The 21,170-nt window shown below is 39.8% G+C and overlaps 1 long non-coding RNA gene across 1 annotated transcript in view; it reads left to right on the top strand.

The window, feature by feature from the left end:
- The first annotated feature begins 295 nt into the window (after window positions 1–295).
- The window catches only part of LOC142061773 (uncharacterized), a 50,718-nt gene continuing 29,843 nt past the window's right edge, over window positions 296–21,170 (top strand). Inside the window, exons 1-2 of the long non-coding RNA XR_012662239.1 lie at window positions 296–360; window positions 13,858–13,914. This is a non-coding gene — a long non-coding RNA (uncharacterized LOC142061773). The remainder of the gene's footprint in view (window positions 361–13,857; window positions 13,915–21,170) is intronic.

Raw genomic sequence — 21,170 nt, forward strand, 5'->3', positions numbered from 1 at the left:
AGCACAGTTCAGATCTATGTGTAAACAAGTAACCGTTCAGAAAAAAATGGCTCATTCTGAACACTGAAGTTTTAATTCTGTGATCTTTCTTTTTCTGTGGCATCCCTTTGATGTTGTTTATATTCCTTCAAAAAATATTTTTATTACCCAGAATTGTTTTCTTTATAATGTATTATCTTTTCCATTAAAAAACGTTAAAACAAACGTCATCTGGTTTGTGGTGCAACTCGGAAAATACAGGAAGGATATTGCACTGTTTTCACACTTGTCCCTTTCTTGTTTTCCTACAGCATATTGGAGGTCTGTGTCACAGTTGGATTCTTTGGCTGACCTTTAGGAAAACTCCTTTAATATATTCTGGTAAGAAATGATGAAATATATCTGTCAGATGATGGAAGCAGTAGTGAGGCAAAAACCTTGAATACTTAGGGAGCAAGGAAGTGAAAGAGATTTGTTCTGAGACTGGAACACATCCTCTGATAGTCTTGATGCTCAAATTATACAAACATGTAATAGGGAGTTGCAAGTACTCTGATTACTTTCATTATTTGAATTTAAGTGCTCACCAGACAGTGAGCATCCATGTTCCACAGTGCAGATTATATTAACATCTTCTCAAATGCATCTTCTGTTTGCAAAGGTTCTGAATGCACAGTGTGTTCTTAAGAGTTCAATTAAAGAGCTTGCCCATAAATTAAGAACAAAACCAACACAAAAAGCACAACCCAGCTTCTGTGGAAGTATGATGTTGCCAGCAATAAATGTGGAAAAAGCCATTAAAATGGTTATGGAGCCAAATACGGGCTGAGGATTATTGGGTTGTTTGCACTGGCTGTACAGACAGTTTCAACAAAATCAACACCTACATCAAACATGTGGTAATTAGGCTTCAGAGAGTGTTTGATTACAAAATATGTGAAAAACCTGTAAGTTTCAGTGCTCTGCTGTTAATCTTGTTAGTGTGCATTTTCAATGTTTTTGCTTAGAAAGGTGAAGTTTATATAGTTTCTGACCAAATTATGACTGAATTATTTTAACTCTTACAAATCAAGTTTTAATTCTGAATCCACACTTACACATTTAGAGGCTATTTTCTGTAAAAACTTGTTCAAACAGACTTACGCTGCTTGTTTTTCCTGCCAATAAAAAACTTAGATATGATATTGTGCAAAAACGATCATGATTAGGATGCACACAAAATGAGCCCAGTCTGGAATTAAATTCCTAATGAACATTCATACAATGGTGTACTAGCGTGACCTGTGGTACATCACTGGTACTCCTAGTGATGTACCAGAGGCAGAAAACAGCTGATGTGGAGACTGTGCCTCAATTTTATTGAAGAAACGAACTGTCAACAGAACAGCAACGATTACAGCCACAAAACCTCAGGGCACTCTTGCAACATCTTGCTTGTCTGCGGGGAGACAAGTATTCCACTTCTTGCCCACAGTTATCACACCCCAGCCACTGCTCGTTCTCCTGCTGGAGCACTTGGCTTTAACTAGCAGCCTTCATCACATCCTTTTTGTGTGCATTGTTGTACAGGACTTTTAGTTCTCATAGGTAGTTGCTGCTGCATTTCAAGCCCTCCCTAAAGTAATATGTTACAATTCTGGATAAAGGCAGGGTAGGCAGTGCAAGGAAACAAGACAATATAAGAGGTATTCCATTGCCTAAATGAAGGTGTCCAGTGTCATTCAGGATGCCTTCCACCACCCGAGATAACTGCACAAGGCTGACATAGGACTTATGAGGACTTTGGCAGCCCTCTGGAGCAGCAGCGGAAGGTACACAATGCCTAAAATGCCACTGTTTGGGTAAGCAGATCTCCTGCTGTCAGTCCTGTCGATGTGCAGTCCTTACTGCTGACACCTTAAAACTAGTCAAGTTTTTCATAGGCTTCACACTAGTTAAGAACTGAGGAACTGAAGGACAGTAGTCACACAGCTTTGCAGATTAGTACAGGACAATCCTCAAAGAAGAATGGAAGAAAACAGAAAGGGTGCTTCCTTCAAATATAATATAAACTATCATCTGGGATGGCTGATGGAAGGAACTGACTGCTTGTTTTCAATACTGAATGAGAGAGAGTAAATGGGTCATGATACTTAATGACTGGTGAAATTCCAAGACAAGCATGATGCAACCAAAAGAGCAGATTAGGGAACTTCTCTGTGTAGGAGCATTCAGAAGAGGCTTAATGAGGAAGAAATTGCATTTACAAACAAAAAGAAAGAAGGGTGCTTTTGTCCTCCAGATAGAAAATTAGGAGAACCTGAAGGATCAAAATGTCAAAGGCTTTGAGATGCTATGCAAGAACAAGTGTAATATTTAGATACTGATTGGACTTAGGCTCTTGACTGAGATCTGAGTCAAAGTTGCTGCCCAGGACCCCAGGCTGGCATAGGCAGACTGGCAGCATTTCCCTACAGGAGTGAGAGGATAGGGAATTATGACAAATGCTGCTTAGCAAATCCCTAAACAGTCACTCAGAGACAAGTTCCTGAAGATGAGGTGCACTGACATTGCTAGCCCTTTCATTTTGTAACAATTTTATTCAACTGTTTAAGTTTGTGACTACCTTCAGCAGGGATTTATGTGGCAGTCATGCCTAAAGCGTAATTCTAAGTCTCTACTCAATCCTGCAAGACCTTTTGTAGGTTCAGTAGCCCACTAAGCTCAGGTTTCTAGCAGACATAAGAAGGAGGTTAAAAAAAAAAAAAAAAGGTTATTTGAGACAAACCTCAGTTGATTTACCTCAAAGGGTTTTCTCTTCTTCAGGAGATAGCACATCTAAGATAGAATGACATGAGTGCTGAGTCAAACTGATGGTTTCCCAATTCAGTACAGGCTCTTATTGATGCTGTAACACTGCTGCTGTGTAGAATGATCTTTTGGATACCTCAAGAATTTAAGACACGTCAGCGGCATTTTGCAGGTCCAATTTGTAACACAGGACTCTTCGGATTCAAAAAGCTTTACACATTAGCTTTTTGGCTTCAGACAGAAGCTCACTATTGCATTCTTTTGCACTGAATAGAGGTTTTTCTGGTGTAAATGTGCTCTTATCTATTTCATAGGATTACTGCTAGCCAGCCAACACAACTGCACTTGATTGTGCAGTTGTTAAGAGGTTATTTTATTTCATCTTGAATAGGTTGGGGTTTTTTCTTGACTTTTGTCTCCCATCAGGGTAAGATGAAGGAAGGCTGGAGTCATGGAGTATGTACAAACTCACTTTATTTAGGTCTTTCTTTGGTATGAATCCCTACATCACTGAAGTTATTGCATTAGATCTTCCCATAACATCTTTGTTGGTGATTCTGGCCTGACTTTTTTGTTGGTGAATGATTATACCTTTCCATTACGTTATAAGTTTCATTCCGAAAGATTGAAATGCACTACTTCATTTCTGTAAAAACTCTCAATTTAAGCACCCAGTAGAATGCAGCGGTTTCTGGAATGCTGTGGTTTTTCCAAAGCACCAAATTCCCTATTCCTTTTGCTCCACTGCTCATAGGACACCTTCTCACTTCTGCCAGCTCTGCATTTCATTGGATCCCCAGTGAAAAGCTAATTCAGCTTCTGAAGTGACACAAAACTCATCCAGCAGAAGAATGAACAGTTTTCAGCTGGTTTTGTAATGAACTGGCTCACTAGTAAGTCAGAGCTGGCACAAGGAACAGGGCAGGACACTGCACCTACAAACAGGTCCCAACCTGATGAAGCCAGAGCAAAGAGATGAAGAAGCTGAACTACCCCTCTGGGACATGTTTTGATTGCATGAGTGTTTTAGATGAGCTCAGCTGTCTAACTGCAGACAGAGGTTAATTTATGGCAATTGTCTGAGCTGGACTCATCTTGGACCAGAGTTCAAAGATATGTGCCCTTTAATGCAAGCAGCCACGTGTGCAGCTTCTGCTGTCCTTGAAAGTAAGCAGGTTCACTAATGCTGCTTCTTGTTAAAGTCTCCAGGCTAGTTTAACATCTTGTCTTAAATTAGAAGTTACTAACAACATCCTCTCCTGCAGCAGCCTATTAAAAAAAAAATCTTGTTACTGACAAATCTATCAATAATATGTGCTCAGAAAGCAGCTCAATGTGATACGCGGTGAGTACTATACTCTATTGCTTGTATTTTTGGCACTCCATCTGAACTGAAAGATCCACGAGAATGTCACCTGGACAGGGTAGTGAATCACTCAGATAGTGAGCTCTGCCCCTTCTTTTGAGGTATTTCTACTGTATAGAGAGCAATGTAAACAGAGAGAAAGCAAGCACTAAGAGGAGAGGATTTCTGTGGTTTAGTGGTTAGGCTACTCGTCTGAGAGTGAGCCCTGGGCTCTGCTCTGGTTACTGCTCACTGGCCTGATAACGCAAATGGATATCGAGTACCAGGTGCAGATCAAGCTCCAGGCACTGAGGCTAGGACACCGAACTCCCCATCCTTGTCAGTGGCTGGACTGTACCGCAGATTCTGCTTTCTTGGCTGCCTACAAACACAGGCTCATTAGTGTTTTTGGAGAGTCCTCACTTTCCTCAGCCCAGCCTACTGTCTGGTGATGAGCGCACTATCTAGGCAGCGTAGGCTTGGATGCCCTTGGGCAAAAGATTCCAGTGTTTGCCACCTGGGTTGTTACAAGTCAGTGAATGGTATTTGGGACAAAGTGGATTCAGTGCAAAGTGTCTTTGACAAGGATGGTGCAGCAATCTGCTTCTTTCAGGCAGCCCTGTCTTCTCATCTGTCTGCAATTCCCTAACTGTCCTTTTTTTGCTGGTCTGAGACTTTCACGACAATCGTTTTGAGAGTATATTGCCTAAAACACGTTCAAAAGAGACATGCTATTATGATTGGCCTGACCTCTATGTATGCTGTGATCTATGTGGTGGTCAATAGTGGGATAAGGAGAGTAGAACATTCTGGGGTGGGGGGGATCAGTGTGGCACAACCTCCTCATGGGTAGAGAGGAATGGAAAGTGATAGGCCAAGACAGAAAGGAGCGCCCAGCACTTCTAGGAGTGCTGGTAAGTCAGCACAGGGACTCATCTGGGGACATGAGCAATGGGTGTGAGACAGCATGAAACTTACTGAGTACTGCTGGGCCAGATCAGGGCGAGGAACAGGACAAACCCACAAAGGGAGACCATCAACACTCAGCTGAGTCACATGCTCTTCATCCTTTCTAAAACATGGGGTTATTTCCTTCACTGGCTGATGAACTTAACACCATCCCTTCTACCTCACCTTTTTACAGTTAGTATAACTACATGCTGCTATACCTACAACCTATATAGCTCAGTGGTTACAGACCTTCTCATGGGGGATGTAGAGATAGAAGTACAGCGCTCTTAGTTGAGAAAACTTTTCTGCAGATGAGAAAATTCAGGACTCAGAGGCATGATAAAGTCACTGTGGCATAAGAAGGTAGTGCACGCTACGCTTGGGTCCATAGCTGATGGTATAGAATCATAGAATCGTTAAGGTTAGAAAAGACCCGTAAGATCATCGAGTCCAACCGCTAACCTATCTGTCTCTGTGAATGCTCTCAGCCAGCCCCTCACATGTCAGACCCTACATAAGAGAGGCTTGAACTGTGATGCATCATGCTACAGCCAAGGTTGGCTAAGTTTCTGAACGGGGATAATTGTTCTGCCTTACCTCACAGATGGCAACTTGATAATCTACAGTCTCGGCCCTGACCCAGGAACTCTTGCAGCACTCTGCAAGACCTACCTTTTTGATAAATCTCTAAGCTTTGAAAGGCTGTGTGTTCATAACACCTTGTGACTAGCTTGTCTTAGAAATTAAGGAGCATTTTTCTTCTGAACATAAACATGAATGTAGTGTAATTCAATGAACTTCATTGAAGTACTTCTGGATTTACTTTGGTATAGCTGACAGCAGAATTTGGCTCTATATATGTTGGCACGCACTCTATGGGATACTGTGAGAAAAAACAACAAAGTTATCCTTCTCAAACCATGTTTCAGCTTGCCGCTGGATCTGAGCTTTAAACACTACACTCTAGTCTAATGCCAGAAATTTTACCTACTTTCAGATCTCCCCATTGTAAACTGTCTGCCAAGGCTTGAAGACTGTAGGTGTAAAATAAAGTTAAGGAGTTTTACGCTCTGAAACTTGCCAAGCAAAGTAAAGTCCATGTCTCTCCTGTATTAATGACTTATATTGTAACATGTATGGAAAACTAAGACTTTAATTAGCAAAAAATAGCAAATGCTTTAAAACATAGACAATTTTGGTACATTAGTGCTACTACTTAGACTATGCTTGAAAAGGTTTTAATTTATTCTTACCAGAGGAAAAAAAGGTGAATGTAGTATCATGCTGAAAGTTTTGGTTCCTTCTGGTTAGCCAGAAAACAGGTATATGTCCAAGCAAGATTTCACGTGTCTTACCTAGATTTAGCCTTTGTGAACAAGAGGTGTGTCCTGCTTATTGGCTGAAGGCTAACCACATACTGGCCTCTATCAATAGGAGCATAGCCATAGGAATTGGTTATACTCCTTTAGTCAACACCCATTAGCTCACATCTGGAACAATGCATCCAGTTATGGGCCTCCAACACAAGAAACATTGATAAACTGCGGCAAGTTGAGCAGAGGGCCACCGAGATGGCTGGAGGCTGGAGCATTTACCCAGTGAGGAGAGGCTGAGGAACTGGGCTGGTTCAGCCTGCATACAAGACAGATTTAATAGCAGCCTTCCAATGCCTACAAAGAGGTTACTGTGAAGACAGAGCAAGGCTGAGCTGCACAGTGGGAGAATAAGAAACAATGATAATAAATTGAAACAAGGAGATTCTTAGTAGACGTAGGGAAAAATTTTCTCCATGGGGATAAATTTTCCTTAGAACTGGTAAACTAGAGAGGCTGTGGGATGAATGACCTGATTTGAATCCAGTGTTGACCCTGCTTTGAGCAGAAGGCCACCCTAGGGACCTCTCTGAGGTTTCTCCCAACCTGAATGAGTCTGTGATGTTGCGATCTTACAGAGATATTTGTCTCAGTGAAAGTGAATGTAGCAAGCTACCAAAAAAAAGAGGAAGTTTATTTTGTCTGGTTGCAAATTCTGATACATTGTGCAATTAAAAGCAGTAACAAATGACTAGGCATCATCTAGACTAAGCTTTCTCTGCTCTGTGCTTACTGAGTTTGTCATGAAGTCATTAATGTGAAGCCAAATTAAATGAGAGAAGACTTAGTTCATAAAGTTGTTTCTGATTTACTAAGCAAAGTAAATAGCTGTATGAGCTTAAACGAAGTTATACTGTCAAGTGAAGGGAAAGCATAAAAACCCCCAAAGGCAGAAGAAAGAAGAGAACAAAAAAGATGAAAAATGAAGCGCCAAGTTTTCTTTATTATTTTCCCTGCTGTTTCAATATATTTTGGACATTTATATTAGTGGTTTATGCCTCTATTCTTCGTGTCATGTTTGAACTTCACAAAGTGTGTTGACCCCACAGCTGCGGTATGAATTTCAGGATCCTTGGTAGCCACCAGTCTGCATTTAGCCTCAGCTTAGATTGTCTAAAATTTAGCTAACGCCAAAGTTTAGAGTGGACTCCAAGCACTCTGCAGGGCAAAACCATCCTCAGGTGTTCTGCTTGTGCTTATCATTGCAAAGACTGATGGGATAGCTGGAAGCCTTGATTTGGCAGGGCTGCAACTGAGTGTATTCGGGGTTTTCCTACATTCTCTCTGGAACATAAGCATGGCCTACTTTGAGCAAGACGGTTTTCATACATAGACATTTATTTCGGTCTCTGGTCTACCTCTTGGGACAGTTTACAAAGCAATGCAGATGCACTAATTTAATCAGCAGTCAATGTTCAATATTCTTGTGACAAAGTCTTCTGTCTTGTGGTATTAATATGTAATAGGCTAGTTGTATAGAAAGATGCACATTTGATTCATGGTTGCATTCACATTTAATTGCCCAAACCAGTTGGATATACTTTTAAAGTTTGCTCATTACGGATTCAAATGCCTTTATTCTTATTGGTCTGACTATAAAACACCACAAAGAAACCTGACTCTGGTATCTCCAATTGTGTCCAAGGGTTGTACATGGATACCACTGCTAATTTTGAGGGGGAAAATTAGCTATGACTCACTGTTGATCTTGTTAAGAATAGCAATGGATAAATGGTTGGGTTAACATAGATTTCTAAGAGGGAACCTTCTTTTACTTGGCTTATGCTGCAATTATTTTAAAAACAGCTAGATAAAAAGAACCATTAATCTACTTTCCTTCAGTGTTTTCAAACATGCTGCAACATAAAATGCCCGATAAAATTATTAACATTATTAATTTCACAGTCTCGGTGCCTTTACGTGTCTGAATGGCACCCAGCCAGCAGTCTACTCAGAGTACTGTTTAGAGCATGCAGGGGAAAAAAAATTGGTTAGAAAAGCTATTTTTTAAAGCAACTTGCTAGAGTATTCTGGTTTGTATGTTAAGCATTGTCACAAAAGGTGGATTCACTCATGTTTCCAGGCAATTCAACGAGTAAGAAATGGAAAATACATTAAAAAACCCAAGACTGTTTCCTTTTTGATTTTGTAAAATCTTGATAAGTAATGTTTTTCTTTAGGTACTCCACACTATCGTCTTGTAATCTGAAGATGCAGAAAAGAAATGGGGAAAACTGACTTTAAAACATAGGTATTTCGGTGAAAGGTAGCAGGCCTGGATCAAAACACAAAATACTTATGTTCCCCAAAATATGATCTGCTATATCCAGCAGTTAAGTGACTCACATAGTGTAAAGCTGATTAGTCAAGATTTTACTTCTTTCACTTAGCAGGTCTTTATGAGCCTCATTTTGCCACTTTGGCTCAAACTGAGCTATAGGTTTCTCCTCAAGGCATGCCTTTGATTCTCGTTGCTCCATCTAGACTCTACTCAGGATGACTAAAACTTCCAGAATCTGGTTTAGTGTGATATGTTTAATATGTTAAAAATAACTGCAGACTTGATTTTGGTTGCCAAGACTTTGTAGCAAGTAAATTCTGTAACCAAAAAAACAGAAGATAACCCACAGATACAACCACAACAATTTCTTAATTAACAGAAACCACCCTCAAGTTGTGTTTTTAAACTAAAAGTTGTCCTCTTTCTTCCCCTTTTCGCCATTGTGGCTGATTTAAATCTCCATGCTCTGGTTACCAGAGGGTATATGGCCACAAACACGCAGATCAGTCTCAGCATTGGTGCTAGTAATTAAATCATAGTACAGGGTGTGATTCTACAACCCCTGTGTTGTGAATCCATGTACCCAGGCTAATATAGTAGGTTCAGTTTAATTTGCTTTAGCATAGCAGTGGCTGTGGTATATTCTATATAGTTTTTCGGAGACCTTAAATATTATAAAACTTAAAGGTCTGATTCTAGAGAGGCCTGGTATCATAAAACTTAGAGGTCTACTTTGCTCTGTAAGAGCTATATCACATCCTCCAAATGGGAGTCACAGGAGCCAGCAACTTAAGTGGGAGTGGCTTATAATAGTCAATAGAAGATGCTGAAGAGATGAAGATCTCTTAACTCATTGAATGATATGGTAATTTACACTAGAATTTCCCTCTGAAGGTCAACTAGCCCAACCTGCTTCTCAAAGCAGCTCAAAACTTGTTAGGGCAGATTGTCCAGTGCTGTATACAGTTGAACTTTTAATGTGTCCAAGGATGGAGATTCCACAACCTCTCTGAGCAACCTGTTTCAGAGATTTATCACCTCCACTGTGAAGACTTTTTTTCCTTGTACCTGTGCAGAATTTCCTGTGCTGTAATTTGTATTCATTGTATCTCATTTTTCCACTGTATACACTTCTGGGAAAAATTTGGCTCCATCTTCTCTGTAACACCTTCTATTCCCCTGCAAGTTGAAGACAATTAGATTCCCCTTTGATCTCTTTTTCAGGCTGAACAAAAGTTGTCTCTGCTTCTCTCTTCACTTCCCAGATCCCCTGATAATCTTTGTGGTCCTCCACTTGACATACTTTAGTATGTACAAGGGCATTCACAACTGGACATAGCACTCCAAACACAATTTCACAGGTGCCAAATAGAGGGGAACAGTCACTTTTCCTGAATGTTACACATTCTTGCTAATATAATCCAGGATGCTGTTGGTCTGCTGCTGGCTCCTGTTCAGCTTGCCACCAGTGATGCCTGGTGGTCTGACTGGGTTTCCATCCACTTTGTAGTTTACTCGTCCAATCTATATCTCTCTAAAATTGAACTATGGGAGACTGACTCTCTATAAAGCCTTGCTAGAATCATCCACCTTACATATACCCAAAACAGAGCTCAGTCAAGGGTTCCCCATTTAGCTGAGTATTCATTCACTCCTAAGATACCTGCCTGGTTTCTTGCACAATAGCATGAACTACTCTTGTGCTTTCAGGAGGTTGTCTTTGAAAGCCAGCCAGCTTTTCTAGGCCCTTTGCTCTTCAGAAAACCCTAAAAAAAGCTGAAATCAGATCTCCTGGAGCCTAGGTTCATTATGCTGCTGCTTGCTGTCCTCATTTCTCCCAGGTTCTTAATCCTTTGAAATAGTAAATGAAGACACTGAATTTTTTCAGGGACAACACATTTCTTAAAGTAACATGGTTTTAGTCAAGGATGGCATTGTGAGGCAGCATCTGCACATATTGTCTCCTGAATCTTTAGATCAGTTGGGCTAAATTAACCTTAGCCCAAGGGTACTTTTCTGCCTTGTAAATCCAATTTAAGATCTCTTTTCTGTGGATCAGTACTAGTGCTAATGGTGACAAACACTTGAGTTGACTGCTCTGCCATCCTATTGCTTTTAGTAATTGTGCCTGAAACTCAAACATGGACCAACAAGAAAGGAACCCTCATTTAATTTGGTTATCTCTGAATTAACTCTGCAGTGCTATAGAAACTAAGTGTAGTCAGATACTATTTTTGTCTGGGAACTAAGCAGCTCCGATGCTGAATGCAGACAGAGAACTCTTCTGCTGACTAAGAAGCTGCTTTTTATATACAGTCATGTCTCACGGACAAGATACACTTAAAGCAGTAGTTTTGTGTCAATGGTTGACACTGAATTAGCAGAAAATTCAGTGTGTCTTAGATCATGTGTGGTGATGAGATAGTCGTGCACCTATTTTTGTTAGTGTTGTGATGTTGCATTTTTGGACACGACTCACCCATGCAACCCTCTTTCTGGAATGAGGTTGCTAGATTACTTGTAATTTCCATTGTAACTGGAGATGCAACATATGGTTGTGTGAAATCATGAGTTAGTTTTTCATCATAACAGTATATTTTTTATATATTTGATTTGGTTTGTTACGCTCTGTGTAGAAGAGGTAACAGTAATTTCTGACAGGTTCTTTTATTTGCATGCAGTATTGGTGTAGCTATTGTAGTGCAAGGATTTAAGCAAGACAAGATTTGTAGGTAGTGATAATATCCCTTATTAGAGGAACTGATATAGCTAGAAAGATTAGGCACACAAGCCATGCTTCTGGTCTAAACAGAAGTAGCATATGTCAAAGCTAAATGCAAGCTGAGCACAGGGTTTAACTAAGTATGTATTGATGAGACAATTGTGGGGAGAGAGGTAGTTTAATCTTCCAGGCAGTAACTGCCTACCTCTTTTTCTCTTCTTCTCCACATAACTGTGACCTTAGCCTCCAGGATAATGTTCTGGAGAAAGGAAAATTGACAATTTTCTTATTAAAAGTTGATTAACTTTATTTGTTTCATATTACAGACCTGTCAAACATCCCTGAGGAGAAAGTCACATAATCAACTATAGAGAAACCTGATGAATATAGAGCAAGTCAAAGATATTCCAGCAGTAGCTAGAAATCAGAAAATCTCTTTCAAAGCACAGAAGATACCAAACAGAGACTTAGAGCACAGCATTCTTATACTTTCTGGATAAACTAAACCCACCTAGAGAAAACACTATATACTCTGCCTGGCTTCCCTGTTGTGTATAGCAACCCTGGGGTCAGTTGTGCAGGGCATTTTTTGTCTAAAAATGAGACTGTGTGAGGCAATCTTTTTACAGTGGATACCAAATCAACATGGCATGGTCGAAATTGTCTTCTCTTGACTGGGAGCATTTTGAAGATAACTCTTAACACCTTAATAATCTTACTGTTTTTCACTAAAAATTAAGGTTAAGACACATGGATTGTTGAAGAAATCAGCATCTCTGCCATTACCTAATGATAGCCATTTGGCAGCCTTTTGAAAAAGAAAAACAGGTAAAGAGATGGTGAACAGTACACTTATTAATTTGTCAAGTCAACATATTAATGTGATTTGGGTCAAGTTAGTGGTTGCTCAGCCAAGCATTCATGGCTCCGCTAAACCCTGGGAGCAGTAGGAGAAATTGGGGAAGCCTGGAAGAAAGTTTAGTTTGGCAAAGACGTGACGAGCCAAATAAAGGAGAACTCCAGGGGGAGACCTTCTCCATCAGCTTATATGACAGGGAGAGAAACCAGGGGAGTTAGGTTATGGCAAGTCAGGAAATGGGTAAGGGGCAGTAGTTAGCCCCAGCAGGAGAGCTCTGAGGCAGGAAACAGGAAAGACTGTGAGTCTGTTGACCTCCTGTTTTCAGAGTTCCTCTTTCATGAGCTCATAGGCCAATATTCTCATAGGTGTGCTAATGGCAAAAGGCAGAAGTGTTTGTTTCTCAGGTCAGGGGCTCTAGTTGCTTTCATGTGGGTTCAACATTTTTATCAGCCTTAATGAAAGTTTCATTCCTACGATATGAGAGTTGGCTCTCCCTCGAGTTTCCCATGTAATCAGAGAGGTATAACTCTGTGTTTATGTTAAGGACAGAGCGACAGAGCGCTACGTGTTGTGTCTTACTGCCTGCTTAGTCCATTACTTTTCCAGTAATTTGGAAGGGTTAAAGAGAAACAAGAAAAGGAACTACTACAGAAGGCAATGAGTATACTGCAGCACTGATACCCATCGGCTCAGTAATGACCATTGGTGTTCTTCTCTAGATGCATTTCAGAAGTGCAACATGTAAAATTTCTACTCTTCATGAGTAATAGATTAGCTGGTGATGGAACACGGGTTCTGCTAACGTGCCCTTGGGTATTTCCATTAGTCGTATTTCTTTCAGCATATCAGAAAGTGTGCTAGGCACTGTGATCCCTCATCCTGCCCTCAAACTTGTCCCCTACAATAATAGTGAAAAAGCAAGGCTTCTGCTTGCTGAAAACAGCATCCTTGTACTATATCCTGAGAAGTAACGTAGTTTCAACATTGTTTAATATTAATTGATCAATTCATTTGATCAGAATGAGGTTATTTGCTATACTTCCCCCTTCCTGCTAGCCTTCAGGTACACTGAGATCATTAGAGAGCTAATTTATATAAGAGCTTCCTAAAACATGATCTGCTTGTGTAGACATAAGTAGGCCTTTCACACACAACTGAATGCATTAGTATATTTTGCAGGTGAAATTTAAAGCACTCTGTTTAATGTCGACTGTAAAATATATCTATTCTTAGTTCTTTTCAGCTATGGCAAAACTAAAACAATAAACATGTGTCCAAAATGTGCAACGTGGTCCTGCAGAACTTGTGCCAGTCACCCTGAAGTAGAATATTAATGTCATGGTTTCAACTCTAAACTGAAAAAATCTTTCTTTTTTTGTTCTTTTTTTTTTTTTTCCCTTTTACTTCAAACTAACAGTCAAAGCTTATAGAATGGTGGTGCACCAGATTTCATTAATGTGTAATTTAGCATGCTTTACTATTTATCTGTATGGAAAAATACATGCCACAAGCATCTTTTTTTTTATCCCTCACTTAAAAGTGCTTTTTCTCTCATAGGTCCCTAGCAACTTGAACTACTAGAAGTGTCTTCCAAGGAGTGAGAAAACAGACAAAGTAACAAGTCTGTTTTCTTTTCCAAACATTTTTTTCTTCCTGTTCAACCTGAAGTTGACAGAAGTGAAGCCTTTACTTCCATGGAAAATGTTGTCAGTGCAAAACCTTAGACAACAGGCTTTGTGGTTCTGAACTGGTGCAGAAAGCAGAGTGGAGGGACAGCTAAGCACCTAGACTGAAATCTTTCTGCTGCTCTGGTGCAGCAGTAACCATCTATCATCTCACTGTGGCTGACAAGGCACATATATCTCAAAGCTGGGGGATGTCTTCTTTGTAAATATGCCTGTAGGCAATTAGATAAGGGAAGGTGCCATTCTTTTTCAGAACAGCAAAGAAACAAGCTTCAAAAGGCACGCCCAGGCCTGTCCCTTCTGATTAAACTTTGGCTCTCAGGATTCCTACAGCAGAGGAAACCTTCACCTTTATGGAGGCCCATCTTTATGGAGCCAGCTATCTATTTTTATTGTGCTGGTAACTAAGTCATTATGAAGTGTTTTTCCATAAAAGGCAAATTGTTCATCCATACAGAAGGTGTTTCATTAAGGTGAGGAACTGGAGACTGCAAATTGTGGAGGATGTTATTACATTTTTTTGCTTAAAAAAGCAGTGAACACCTTACCAACAGTACTACTGTCTTCTCATTAGCTTTTATGACTTCTATTACACTACTTCCTAGCCTCATTGTGCAAGCTGGTGCATGAAAATAAAGAAATCCAGCCCCTTCATAGCTGAGCCCCCTTACTATTTCTTGGAAGAGCAGTCTTAAACCTGTAAGAAAAATTTGCAGAAGAAGCAAGATTCCTATATTTCTTTGACAACAATCTACCCTGCAAATAAACTTTCTTTTTTACCCTGAGTTAGGAGTGGTTTTGCCTTAGACAACCTCAACATCCAACAGTCTGAGTCAGCAAGAAAACTGCTTCTGCGTTATCCAGCATACTAGAACTACAAATGCAGATTAGTCTCCAAAGAAATGTAGAAATAAGGCCATTCCTCTATATGAACCCTTGTAACTTCTGGCAGAAATTCTGCTCCCACTGAAGTTTAGTAGGAATTTCCCAGTGACTTCTGAGAAGCCAATATTTCACTATCAATTCTCAGAGCCATTCCTGCCCTGCTGTCTCCCTCCCTGGAGTGAATGGAGAGTCCCTGTGCAATTATTGCTGTTTAAAATAGATGTATTTGATAAAATATGCAAGAGATTTTAATTCTATTCTAGTCAGAAATTTTCACGGCAGTTTTTGTAGGTTTGGTGGGTATTTTTGTTTTTGGTTTTTTTTTTTTAAATGTTGACTGTAGCATAGTAGACATGCCTGTATGCTGAGTAGTTTTTCAGTAACTTGGTAATATTACTTCTACCTTTTACTATTTTTTTACTCTTTTTATTCTATCTACTACTGTTGCTACTGTCATATCAGAGAAGCTAGAGAAAAAAAAAGAAACAGCGTCCTGATTTTCAAGGTACAGTACCCAACTATTTTGACCTCATGCCAGCTGAAATTGCATGCTTGATACTTGTCAAAATATCCTGTCAATACTAGAAAGGCTAGATCTGACACTTGAGCTGTTGTAGATAATAGCTTTCCTGGCAGTCATGCAAAAAAACAAGTTTTCCTCAACAGGAGAAAGAAAAGTGAGAGAAATGAATGAGAGGCAGAGAGGCAGACAGAGGGAGGGAGGGGGAACTGGATGACCCTATTCCTACCTGAGGAAAATTATACCATCTCCGCCTCTTCAAAATCACCAAGGTAACAGCAGAAAGAAGAGAACCAAACAATACTGTTACTATAAGCATATGATTCCCACTCTCTGTAGTCAAAATCTATTGATTCATTAATCCTTCCCAATTTTATTTTAATAGCAACCTTATTGGATATTACATGTCTAACCATTGCTTCAGAAATTCAGCCAACGGTACTTGCGATAGATACTTCACAAGAAGCAGCAAAACGACATTCAAGCAATACCAGAAAAAAAAGCATCTGTGTGCACACCTGCATACATACATGCACACATACACACACAGAAGAGTCAAAAATTCAGGCTAATTCTCTCCCCGAGCCTGTTTAGGAATAGATAGCCTATTTATGTTGGTGGCATGCATGACTTCTAACTAATGCCAGTGCTGGTATCCAGGCTTTAAAATAAGTATGAAAACAGTCCTTCAGGGAGGATGTCAGCTTCTTTTAACTTCCCTTTCATCTCCACTGCCCCAAAAAACTCCACACATTCACACTTTTTCTCTCTTTACAGAAAATGTATTACAACAATGTCTGGATTAAGAAAAAAAAAGTCAGTTAAGCTAAGCCTTACAATCATAACTTTTAGGTCTTTTTGAAATCTCAGAAAAGGAACATGTGTGTCAGCTCATAATCTGAAACGCTTAAGTGATGCGGAGCACTGTGTAATGTTCTGCCAGATCCTGAAGCCCTTCTCCCCACGATTCCTACTGAATACAGTCCTCAGAAGTACTGAATGCCTTCAACTGCCCTAGAAAAAGTGATTCCGTTATATCCAGGAATAATGCAGCTTGAGAAACTATTGTGTCGCGCGGACATCAGAAAGTCAATGTTTATGAGAATTCCACTGTTCAAGAACAAAACCTGGGGATATGGATTTCTGGTGTTTCGTTGTTAGAAAAATGAAGCAAAGGAGATGAACACGGCTAAAGATCTTGTGGCAATTCGCTAATCAGTAGGTAGACAGAGGAAATGCAATTTCTGGGATACTGAGTCTTCTGAGAGTTTGTGGTTTTATCCAGCTGAGTGTCTGGCCTAAACTTGGCTATATGTTAAAAAAAAGCAGATCCAATTTTTTGGCCTACAGTATCTAAGAAATTGTTCAGCAGAAACATGAAAGCCTGCATAAGCTGAACTGGAAAGCAAGAGGACCTTGTGTAATAAATAGGAGTCAAGAAGGTGACTGGGGAATAACATTTTCCATTACACCAATCCAAAGCAGAAAACTCAACTGCGAGTTTCTTTTCCGTCCCTGTATGTTCTCCTTCTCAGAAAGGCACTGACTATATTCAGATGTAGATTCATTTTTCATTTCTTATGCAAATATTATTAGCAAACTGAACCATAAGGCTAAGTTCATCATGTTCAGCACTTTCAAAAGAACATACAGCTGCCAAGAGTTCGTGCTGGTTCAGGGACTTTGCTTTTACAGACTTCTCTGAAGATTAAAAGTTAGCTCCAACACAAACAGCCCTTTCATTAGGCTCTCACTGATTGTGACAATGAAATCAGTTTTCAGAAAACGCAGCATTAATGAGTAAACTTTTCTTGTTCCCAAGAGGGCTATCTATGTTAAATAAGATGAATGCTAATTTTAGATACTTAAAAAGGGAAATGATTGAGGAATAATCTTTTTAGTGGGCAAGGCAAAAGATGATTTGCTTTCTTCTACTCAGAGGATGTGTCGCTGCATAGCAACCTGTCCCCAAAGAAGAGGAATTTCTGTTCGATGCTAGTCTTTGGAAAGTGCCCCTTTTTATTGTTTCTATTTCCATGTCCCTGCAGTAACTACCTTAGCCAACCTCTGATATTTGGTGTATAGCCCTGGATGTAATTAGCTTTTGACATCTACACAAAAAAGAGGACTGTATCTAGCAACTCTCACAAGCCTCAAGCCTCAGAAGTGGACTTCAATACTGAGCCGCTTCACTAAAACTGCCTACAAGAATGCCAGTCAGTGGGAATTTTGTGTGTAAGATGTCCCTCTAACAGCAGCAGAACTGAGATCACAAAGCTATTGACAATAAACTGAAACTTAAAAAAAATACTCTACTCCCCAAATAACTAGGCTTCTATGTCACTGATGCAGCTACTGCTTTTTTGGAAATGCAGTTCTACTTCCTCTAAGCCAAGAAATACTCTTTCAATACGACAGTATTCTTCTCCTTGCATGGAGGAGCCTTTATAACTCGGTCATTTAGCTCCCGATCCCCTTCCAAACTGGAATTTCCTTGCCTTGCACTGTCCTTGGTGGTTTTTATAAATTCTAAAGTACCTTGTCAACATCAGGTTATATTACTTTTTTAATGTAACTTCTGCAAATTCATGCATCATTAAATTAATGCTGAGACACCAGGGTGGTTTTTTTTTTAGTAAAAACGTGGTTTTACAAGAAGACTAAAAACAGATTTCATATACTTCAGATTTCAATATACTACTGCTCTGAAATTCCCTGGCCTAGGCAGGATACGCTAGACCAAGAATCACAGTCTGTATGACAACAAGGCTGCCGTGCTTTGGGGGCAAGAGCTAGCAGTGCACTGTGCAGCATGCTTGGAGATAACCTAGATACCTCAGACACGACACTGCTTTATGTAATACAGACATACCCTAATTTCCCCTTTCAATAATCTAGGCACTTAAGTTCTTCAGTCTTCCTGAAGGAGGAGTAAAGCTTTTGTGGCAGTGAATCTCAATGTAGCAAATGATCCACAGGACTACAAAACTGTAACTGGGAAGGTTCAACTTCTAGGAAAGTGCAGGAAATATTCACTCCTGTAATTCTTTTGAGGGCCTAGTTTTACCCTCTTTGCAGAAATAAACCTGTTGATTCACAGAACGAGGTAGAACGGGAGGCTGACCCAGCTGTAACTGTCTCCCACGCTGTTAGGGTGTTCTTTCAGTACACACACACCGCTCTCTGCTGGAAGGTTGTTTTGCGCATGCGTGATATGACATCCGCCAGTACCTCTCAATCAACATGCAGCACCATTCACTCTTTCTTACATATTTATGCCAACAAACTGGTCTTATGAGTTGGTGATAAGATCATGCATTGATAATCCTTCTTCGCCTACGTCATCTTCTTGCCTTTTGTCTAAATAGACTCCATTTCTCATCTGCTGAAGCAGCAGGTGGTGTACAGGCAATTAGCAAAACATTCCCTGGGCAATGCTCATGAGACCACTCTTTTTTATTTTGTTTTATTTTTAATTTCCATGAACAAGTCGGTTTCACTTCAGGGCATATTGCTTTGGAGTAAATAACCAAACTCCTAATATTTTTAACAAAGACAAGCTGATTCCCAGTGGTGCTGCCAGGTTAAAGACCTGTTTCTTTCCTAAATAGTACAATATCCACTCAAGCCCTGGCAGTGGCAATGTGGGTGAGGTGCTGCCAGTGCGGGTAGCCATACTGCTGCTGTGCACGCCTCAAGCTTTGCTCTGTCTCTTGAGGCCACGAGAACATTTTCCAGCTGGGTGGCATGAGGAGAGAACAGGTTAAAGATGTTCTACAAGAGGACAGGAGATGTGAGAATGGAAACTGTTGTGTTTTAGTTATTCACAATTTTGGAAACAGTACAAAACTATGACCAGAGCGTGGCTTCTGCCGCCTATTTCATTCTGTTATTTAACAACTAATGTTTTGAAACACTTGTACTTCTCTGTAGATACTGGTAAACTTTAGCCACTTTATAATTTTAACTATTTTTAAGTGTAGAAAATAATGCAAAAAATAAGTTTTTATTTTTGACTGCCTAGTTTCAGGAACACACTGAATAAATTCAGCCACTCTGACACTGCACAGGCTCAGGAAGTGAAAGCTTGCTTTGTCTCAGGGCCACCTGACCTGTGCAAACCAAACCGAGTGTCTCAGTTCAGTTGCTGTTGGGTAGGGAATTGTGGCATCAGTGGACCTGATGCCATGGCAGAGAAGACAAGAAGTTTCTGGACAGGGTGAGAAAACAATCTCATCAGTAAAGCTTGCTCTTCCTGATCGAAGTAGAAGTTCACAAGTGGCATAATCACTATGCGACCATTGCCTTTGGTCATAAACCATGGATTTCCTTTTTCAGGGCTTAAAAATTATTCAGGTTAGGCTTGCTACATTGACTTTATATTGCAAGATATCTGAAAGTCTCTGAAAGCAATTAACCAACCAGTTTGCTGACAAGTGCTGAAAATAGGTACAAGGACTACTGCTCATACTAAATTAAGCACTAATGTAACAAGTTAATCAAGTAAATTCCATTTCAACAACATCATAAGGAAAAAGGGTTACATTAGGCCTGAATAAACTCTGCTTTTTGAAGAGATGAGAGTGATCTTATAAAAAAAGTATTCTTGAATTTACAGTGCAAAACGATACATGAGTAAAAGGTTCTGTTTAGTGAGCGTATGTACATATGCAAGTATGCCTGCCTAAAAATTGTAATTTCAGAACTGATGCTGATAATCTTAAAATGCTATTTTTACTAATATCTTGAAGTAGTATGAAACTTCACACTTCCATCTTCATATGAATGCAAAAAATGTTCAGTGCTACCTCTAGTCCAGCTGTTTCTGGCAGCAATTTTAAAAACTTTCCTGCTTCTGAATTGTATCAAAAGTAATTTCTTCTTCTAGAAATGTTTGTCACAGTGCAAAGGATGTGGACCATCTTGTGAATATGTGTATTTGCGCATGCCCAGTCCCTCACCTGCTCATTCTTGTAAGACATCCTTGTCCTTCCTTGATGAAACTCACACTTCCAACGATATATCTAGTTGTGTTCAGCAGCAGTCACTTGGAGTATTCATGAAGACAGCAAACCCAGAAAATTTGTACCAAGCTATTTCTGGAAGATGAAAAAAAAACTTAGTGATTTCCAGAAAAGTCATAAAATTTTAAGTACCTTTTGTATGTGTTGTAGATTGGATTGGTGGCACCATCTATTAAAATTGCCCAGAAGTTCCATTACAAATCATTTTTCTCTTGCTTATAACTTTGCCAAACTTTAACTATTTGGCCTGAATTTTTGTATACTGGGTATCTGCCTCAGGCTGAATCTTTCTGGAAAAATTCAGTCAAAATGACTATTTCCAAGAACAAAATTAGGGGAAAACGCATCATTCTGTCCATATCAAAATATTCTGATGACCTCTTTTGTGTGAAATTTTAATGATTTGAAACAGAAACATAAAATTTGGCAGGTGTCCAGGTGACTGAGGTGTCCAGCCCGTGCTCTTTGTTGTTGACGTGGAACTGCATCTTGAATAAATTAAGAATCTTTCAAGAGAAAACACAATTAAAAAACCAAAACAAAAAAACCCCACCAAACAGTTTGCAAATGCTGAGTAGAGGAAAGCTAGACTTCTGGCGTCACAGCTCTGAAGGACTCCTATGTGTACTGATCAAGATATCAGCTTGTACTGAGCTGGGCTTGTTTTGCAGTAGACCAAGACAGGGACTGGTACCAAAAGTGCCTGCAGCGAGACCTCAATACCACCATTCCCAGTCTCCTTGCTCAAGCAGAGTA

This window comes from Phalacrocorax aristotelis, chromosome 9 (genome assembly GCF_949628215.1).
Source record: "Phalacrocorax aristotelis chromosome 9, bGulAri2.1, whole genome shotgun sequence".
Classification (NCBI taxonomy): domain Eukaryota; kingdom Metazoa; phylum Chordata; class Aves; order Suliformes; family Phalacrocoracidae; genus Phalacrocorax; species Phalacrocorax aristotelis.